This window comes from Pseudophryne corroboree, chromosome 4 (genome assembly GCF_028390025.1).
Source record: "Pseudophryne corroboree isolate aPseCor3 chromosome 4, aPseCor3.hap2, whole genome shotgun sequence".
Classification (NCBI taxonomy): Eukaryota; Metazoa; Chordata; class Amphibia; order Anura; family Myobatrachidae; genus Pseudophryne; species Pseudophryne corroboree.
The window spans coordinates 19,940,830-19,948,329 of NC_086447.1; the positions used below are offsets into that span (position 1 = coordinate 19,940,830).

General features: G+C 39.7%; 8 non-coding genes across 8 annotated transcripts; all 8 read right to left on the reverse strand.

The window, feature by feature from the left end:
* Positions 1-393: 393 nt before the first annotated feature.
* Positions 394-475, reverse strand: TRNAS-AGA (transfer RNA serine (anticodon AGA)). Its single transcript has one exon. It is a non-coding gene; the product is annotated as a tRNA-Ser (tRNA).
* Positions 476-714: 239 nt separating this feature from the next.
* On the reverse strand, positions 715-804 carry TRNAY-AUA (transfer RNA tyrosine (anticodon AUA)). Its single transcript is given in 2 exon segments — positions 715-750; positions 768-804. It is a non-coding gene; the product is annotated as a tRNA-Tyr (tRNA).
* Positions 805-1,707: 903 nt separating this feature from the next.
* TRNAS-AGA (transfer RNA serine (anticodon AGA)) lies at positions 1,708-1,789 on the reverse strand. Its single transcript has one exon. It is a non-coding gene; the product is annotated as a tRNA-Ser (tRNA).
* Positions 1,790-2,028: 239 nt separating this feature from the next.
* Positions 2,029-2,118, reverse strand: TRNAY-GUA (transfer RNA tyrosine (anticodon GUA)). Its single transcript is given in 2 exon segments — positions 2,029-2,064; positions 2,082-2,118. It is a non-coding gene; the product is annotated as a tRNA-Tyr (tRNA).
* Positions 2,119-3,021: 903 nt separating this feature from the next.
* Positions 3,022-3,103, reverse strand: TRNAS-AGA (transfer RNA serine (anticodon AGA)). The gene has a single exon. It is a non-coding gene; the product is annotated as a tRNA-Ser (tRNA).
* A 239-nt stretch (positions 3,104-3,342) lies between these two features.
* TRNAY-GUA (transfer RNA tyrosine (anticodon GUA)) lies at positions 3,343-3,432 on the reverse strand. The gene is given in 2 exon segments: positions 3,343-3,378; positions 3,396-3,432. It is a non-coding gene; the product is annotated as a tRNA-Tyr (tRNA).
* Positions 3,433-4,375: 943 nt separating this feature from the next.
* On the reverse strand, positions 4,376-4,457 carry TRNAS-AGA (transfer RNA serine (anticodon AGA)). The gene has a single exon. It is a non-coding gene; the product is annotated as a tRNA-Ser (tRNA).
* A 239-nt stretch (positions 4,458-4,696) lies between these two features.
* On the reverse strand, positions 4,697-4,786 carry TRNAY-GUA (transfer RNA tyrosine (anticodon GUA)). Its single transcript is given in 2 exon segments — positions 4,697-4,732; positions 4,750-4,786. It is a non-coding gene; the product is annotated as a tRNA-Tyr (tRNA).
* Positions 4,787-7,500: the final 2,714 nt, after the last annotated feature.

The following is a 7,500-nucleotide window of genomic DNA, read 5'->3' on the forward strand; positions in this document are numbered from 1 at the left end:
TTTAATAAAGGAGAGGTTAATGATATAATAATTAGCACTGAAAGTCATCTGACACGATTTGAAAGTAAAATGTTGTGCATTGAAAGTAACCAAAGCTCTTTTTACTTTGAGTGGACATCATTTTCTTTCAAATGAATTTGATATTTTGCTAAATGTACAAAACTTTCTTACAAATTTGACATTCAAAATGCATTTGTAATTAATAAATGCTACTTAGTATGGCTGCTGAGATTCCTGGGCTCAGTCTCAAGTAGAGGAGGAGAATGATGGATAGAGAAAGAGAGAACAGGCAGGCATCCTAAAGATTTTGATGTGCCAGTTCCTGACTCACCCTGAGCAACACTGGTTTCAAGCTTTTAGTAAATTTTCTTAAAAATAAAACAACTATTTGGTCATAGTCGGCAGGATTTGAACCTGCGTGGGGAGACCCCAATGGATTTCTAGTCCATCACTTTAACCACTCGGCCACGACTACCTCTCACGAAATGTGATGTTTTCACAAAAGTTTCTCTATGGGTTGAGCTACTTCATTTCAGGATGTGAGGATGACTGAAGTAATATTGTATCAGAGATGATTTCCATGGGAAGTTAATCCTGACCACAGTGACCTGCGTTAATGATTTTTAAAATATAACTTGGAGAATGCTTTATACTTGGTATAGTTTTGGGTTTGTAAAATGTCAGTACTGACATCTAAGTTTATCAAAGGCATCATCCTTCGAGCCGGAATTGAACCAGCGACCTAAGGATTTCCGTACCAATCTCCTCTATAGTCCTCCACTCTACCAGCTGAGCTATCGAAGGATTCCATGATCGTACAGCTGTGATATTACGTGCTATTAAAATGATTGAGTGTTAATTTTAAACATTATCAACTTTCCAAGCAAAATAAAAAATGATTTGACTACACAAAAGAGATTCAACTACTTATTCCTGTGTTGCTTTATCACACAAATTGTCATGTTTAATCATTTGGAAAATATCACTAATAGTTTGACTTATATTTGTGCAATTACTATCAACTGGCTACAGAGCTAGTTTGGAAAGCACTTTCAATAGATTTTTTTAGTGTAGCCAAACTTACATCAAGATTAGAGATGCTTGAGCCTATCAAACCTTCTACACTCTTTTAAATTTTGCTTGTTTTGTAAACTAATCAAGTGTTCCAGGAATGATGGGGATATTCCATTGTTTGCTCTGATTTGACAATTCATTTTGGACAATGAACGGCCCTTTTGAGCTAGTGAAGATAATTGTGCTACATGAGAGTATGCACAGACAATTATTTTTCTTTTTTTGCATTAAAGCACAATTTTTAATAAAGGAGAGGTTAATGATATAATAATTAGCACTGAAAGTCATCTGACACGATTTGAAAGTAAAATGTTGTGCATTGAAAGTAACCAAAGCTCTTTTTACTTTGAGTGGACATCATTTTCTTTCAAATGAATTTGATATTTTGCTAAATGTACAAAACTTTCTTACAAATTTGACATTCAAAATGCATTTGTAATTAATAAATGCTACTTAGTATGGCTGCTGAGATTCCTGGGCTCAGTCTCAAGTAGAGGAGGAGAATGACGGATAGAGAAAGAGAGAACAGGCAGGCATCCTAAAGATTTTGATGTGCCAGTTCCTGACTCACCCTGAGCAACACTGGTTTCAAGCTTTTAGTAAATTTTCTGAAAAATAAAACAACTATGTGGTCGTAGTCGGCAGGATTTGAACCTGCGCGGGAATACCCCAATGGATTTCTAGTCTATCACCTTAACCACTCAGCCACGACTACCTCTCACGCAATGTGATGTTTTCACAAAAGCTTCTCTATGGGTTGAGCTACTTCATTTCAGGCTGTGAGGATGACTGAAGTAATATTGTATCAGAGATGAATTCCATGGGAAGTTAATCCTGACCACAGTGACCTGCGTTAATGATTTTTAAAATATAACTTGGAGAATGCTTTATACTTGGTATAGTTTTGGGTTTGTAAAATGTCAGTACTGACATCTAAGTTTATCAAAATCATCATCCTTCGAGCCGGAATTGAACCAGCGACCTAAGGATTTCCGTACCAATCTCCTCTACAGTCCTCCACTCTACCAGCTGAGCTATCGAAGGATTCCATGATCGTACATCTGTGAAATTACATGCTATTAAAATGATTGAGTGTTAATTTTAAACATTATCAACTTTCCAAGCAAAATAAAAAATGATTTGACTACACAAAAGAGATTCAACTACTTATTCCTGTGTTGCTTTATCACACAAATTGTCATGTTTAATCATTTGGAAAATATCACTAATAGTTTGACTTATATTTGTGCAATTACTATCAACTGGCTACAGAGCTAGTTTGGAAAGCACTTTCAATAGATTTTTTTAGTGTAGCCAAACTTACATCAAGATTAGAGATGCTTGAGCCTATCAAACCTTCTACACTCTTTTAAATTTTGCTTGTTTTGTAAACTAATCAAGTGTTCCAGGAATGATGGGGATATTCCATTGTTTGCTCTGATTTGACAATTCATTTTGGACAATGAGCGGCCCTTTTGAGCTAGTGAAGATAATTGTGCTACATGAGAGTATGCACAGACAATTATTTTTCTTTTTTTGCATTAAAGCACAATTTTTAATAAAGGAGAGGTTAATGATATAATAATTAGCACTGAAAGTCATCTGACACGATTTGAAAGTAAAATGTTGTGCATTGAAAGTAACCAAAGCTCTTTTTACTTTGAGTGGACATCATTTTCTTTCAAATGAATTTGATATTTTGCTAAATGTACAAAACTTTCTTACAAATTTGACATTCAAAATGCATTTGTAATTAATAAATGCTACTTAGTATGGCTGCTGAGATTCCTGGGCTCAGTCTCAAGTAGAGGAGGAGAATGACGGATATAGAAAGAGAGAACAGGCAGGCATCCTAAAGATTTTGATGTGCCAGTTCCTGACTCACCCTGAGCAACACTGGTTTCAAGCTTTTAGTAATTTTTCTGAAAAATAAAACAACCATGTGGTCGTAGTCGGCAGGATTTGAACCTGCACGGGGAGACCCCAATGGATTTCTAGTACATCGCCTTAACCACTCGGCCACGACGACCTCTCATGCAATGTGATGTTTTCACAAAAGTTTCTCTATGGGTTGAGCTACTTCATTTCAGGCTGTGAGGAAGACTGAAGTAATATTGTATCAGAGATGATTTCCATGGGAAGTTAATCCTGACCACAGTGACCTGCGTTAATGATTTTTAAAATATAACTTGGAGAATGCTTTATACTTGGTATAGTTTTGGGTTTGTAAAATGTCAGTACTGACATCTAAGTTTATCAAAAGCGTCATCCTTTGAGCCGGAATTGAACCAGCGACTTAAGGATTTCTGTACCAATCTCCTCTACAGTCCTCCGCTCTACCAGCTGAGCTATCGAAGGATTCCAGGATCATACAGCTGTGATATTACGTGCTATTAAATGATTGAGTGTTAATTTTAAACATTATCAACTTTCCAAGCAAAATGAAAAATGATTTGACTACACAAAAGAGATTCAACTACTTATTCCTGTGTTGCTTTATCACACAAATTGTCATGTTTAATCATTTGGAAAATATCACTAATAGTTTGACTTATATTTGTGAAATTACTATCAACTGGCTACAGAGCTAGTTTGGAAAGCACTTTCAATAGATTTTTTAGTGTAGCCAAACTTACATCAAGATTAGAGATGCTTGAGCCTATCAAATCTTCTACACTCTTTTAAATTTTGCTTGTTTTGTAAACTAATCAAGTGTTCCAGGAATGATGGGGATATTCCATTGTTTGTTCTGATTTGACAATTCATGTTGGACAATGAGCGGCCCTTTTGAGCTAGTGAAGATAATTGTGCTACATGAGAGTATGCACAGACAATTATTTTTATTTTTTTGCATTAAAGCACAATTTTTAATAATTGTGCTTTTTCTTTTTTTGCATAAAGCACAATTTTTAATAAAGGAGAGGTTAATGATATAATAATTAGCACTGAAAGTCATCTGACACGATTTGAAAGTAAAATGTTGTGCATTGAAAGTAACCAAAGTTCTTTTTACGTTGAGTGGACATCATTTTCTTTCAAATGAATTTGATATTTTGCTAAATGTACAAAACTTTCTTACAAATTTGACATTCAAAATGCATTTGTAATTAATAAATGCTACTTAGTATGGCTGCTGAGATTCCTGGGCTCAGTCTCAAGTAGAGGAGGAGAATGACGGATAGACAAAGAGAGAACAGGCAGGCATCCTAAAGATTTTGATGTGCCAGTTCCTGACTCACCCTGAGCAACACTGGTTTCAAGCTTTTAGTAAATTTTCTGAAAAATAAAACAACCATGCGGTCGTAGTCGGCAGGATTTGAACCTGCGCGGGGAGACCCCAATGAATTTCTAGTCCATCGCCTTAACCACTCGGCCACGACTACCTCTCACTCAATGTGATGTTTTCACAAAAGTTTCTCTATGGGTTGAGCTACTTCATTTCAGGCTGTGAGGAAGACTGAAGTAATATTGTATCAGAGATGATTTCCATGGGAAGTTAATCCTGACCACAGTGACCTGCGTTAATGATTTTTAAAATATAACTTGGAGAATGCTTTATACTTGGTATAGTTTTGGGTTTGTAAAATGTCAGTACTGACATCTAAGTTTATCAAAAGCGTCATCCTTTGAGCCGGAATTGAACCAGCGACTTAAGGATTTCTGTACCAATCTCCTCTACAGTCCTCCGCTCTACCAGCTGAGCTATCGAAGGATTCCAGGATCATACAGCTGTGATATTACGTGCTATTAAAATGATTGAGTGTTAATTTTAAACATTATCAACTTTCCAAGCAAAATGAAAAATGATTTGACTACACAAAAGAGATTCAACTACTTATTCCTGTGTTGCTTTATCACACAAATTGTCATGTTTAATCATTTGGAAAATATCACTAATAGTTTGACTTATATTTGTGAAATTACTATCAACTGGCTACAGAGCTAGTTTGGAAAGCACTTTCAATAGATTTTTTAGTGTAGCCAAACTTACATCAAGATTAGAGATGCTTGAGCCTATCAAATCTTCTACACTCTTTTAAATTTTGCTTGTTTTGTAAACTAATCAAGTGTTCCAGGAATGATGGGGACAGGGCCGGCGCTACCACTAGGCAGCTTTAGGCAGCTGCCTATGGGCGCCGGCACTTTAAGGGCGGTGCTGAGTAAAAAAAAAAAAAAAAAAGTAAGGCCACCGCGTTCCGGCTCACCTCTTGCTCCTTCACTGCTGCGTCGCTCACTGACTCCCCCTCCCTTCTCATACCCACCCCGATGTCCGGGGGCGGCACATTCACCCAGGGAGGAAAGGACTTCTTATCCGTCACCACCCGCCCCCGCTATTGCCGCCCGTTACTATAGCGCCGCACCGCGCTGGCGCACTATGCTGCCTCCGTCATGTGTGTTCTGCTGCTGGGAGCCGGGAGCGTGACCGCAGCGCTCCCGGAGCTGTGCACAAGCAAGCGGGCTCGGCTCCTCTTCACTTCACACGGAGATAGGCAGAGTTGCGCAGCGGCTGATCCAGGAGTCCAGGACAGTATAAGTCTGAAGAGTCTGTCCTGGACTCCTGGATCAGCCGCTGCGCAACTCTGCCTATCCCCGTCATTCTCCCTTTCTCTCTGCCTATCCCCGTGACCCCGTCAATCTCCCGCATTGCCTCCTCCTGCCTTCTACGTCTCCTCCCGCTTATCTTATAACCCCCCATGACCGCATAATGTTTTGGTGGGCTGCGGGGTCCAGAAGCATTTGAGCACTGCAAATAATACCAGATCGCCCAGCTTGTGACACCACGGAGCTGCCTCCCCACCTGAAGGTACCGTCTGTATGTGTAACTGCTCTCCAGAGCACCTCTCTGAAATCTCACTCCCTTGCGCTCTCCCCCCCCCATATGCCTCTTTCTCCTCATACCAAGCCCCCCTCTTCTCTCCCTCTTAATGCCCCATCTCTCTTCATGCCTTTCTCTCTGTATGCCTCTCTCTCCATGCCCCCTTGTTATCTCCCCACATGTCCCCCCTCTAGAATACCGTGTCGTACAATGTGAATTTCGGCTCATTCAGTGTGCTACAATGTGAATGTCGGCTCATTCAGTGTGCTACAGTGTGAATTTTGGCTCATTCAGTCTGCTACAATGTGAATTTCGGCTCATTCAGTGTGCTACAATGTGTATTTCGGCTCATTCAGTGTGCTACAGTGTAAATTTCGGCTCATTCAGTGTGCTACAAGGTGAATTTCGGCTCATTCAGTGTGCTACAGTGTGAATGTCGGCTCATTCAGTGTGCTACAATGTGTATTTCGGCTCATTCAGTGTGCTACAGTGTAAATTTCGGCTCATTCAGTGTGCTACAAGGTGAATTTCGGCTCATTCAGTGTGCTACAGTGTGAATGTCGGCTCATTCAGTGTGCTATAATGTGAATTTTGGCTCATTCAGTGTGCTACAGTGTGAATTTCTGCTCATTCAGTGTGCTACAATGTGAATGTCGGCTCATTCAGTGTGCTACAGTGTGAATGTCGGCTCATTCAGTGTGCTATAATGTGAATTTTGGCTCATTCAGTGTGCTACAGTGTGAATTTCTGCTCATTCAGTGTGCTACAGTGTGAATGTCGGCTCATTCAGTGTGCTATAATGTGAATTTTGGCTCATTCAGTGTGCTACAGTGTGAATTTCTGCTCATTCAGTGTGCTACAATGTGAATGTCGGCTCATTCAGTGTGCTACAGTGTGAATTTTGGCTCATTCAGTGTGCTACAGTGTAAATTTCGGCTCATTCAGTGTGCTACAAGGTGAATTTCGGCTCATTCAGTGTGCTACAATGTGAATGTCGGCTCATTCAGTGTCCTACAATGTGTATTTCGGCTCATTCAGTGTGCTACAATGTGTATTTCGGCTCATTCAGTGTGCTACAATGTGAATTTCGGCTCATTCAGTGTGCTACAATGTGAATTTCGGCTCATTCAGTGTGCTACAGTGTGAATTTTGGCTCATTCAGTCTGCTACAATGTGAATTTCGGCTCATTCAGCGTGCTACAATGTGAATTTAGGCTCATTCAGTGTGCTACAGTGTAAATTTCGGCTCATTCAGTGTGCTACAAGGTGAATTTCGGCTCATTCAGTGTGCTACAGTGTGAATGTCGGCTCATTCAGTGTGCTATAATGTGAATTTTGGCTCATTCAGTGTGCTACAGTGTGAATTTCTGCTCATTCAGTGTGCTACAATGTGAATGTCGGCTCATTCAGTGTGCTACAGTGTGAATTTTGGCTCATTCAGTGTGCTACAGTGTAAATTTCGGCTCATTCAGTGTGCTACAAGGTGAATTTCGGCTCATTCAGTGTGCTACAGTGTGAATGTCGGCTCATTCAGTGTGCTACAATGTGAATTTCGGCTCATTCAGTGTGCTACAGTGTGAATTTTGGCTCATTCAGTGTGCTACAGTGTA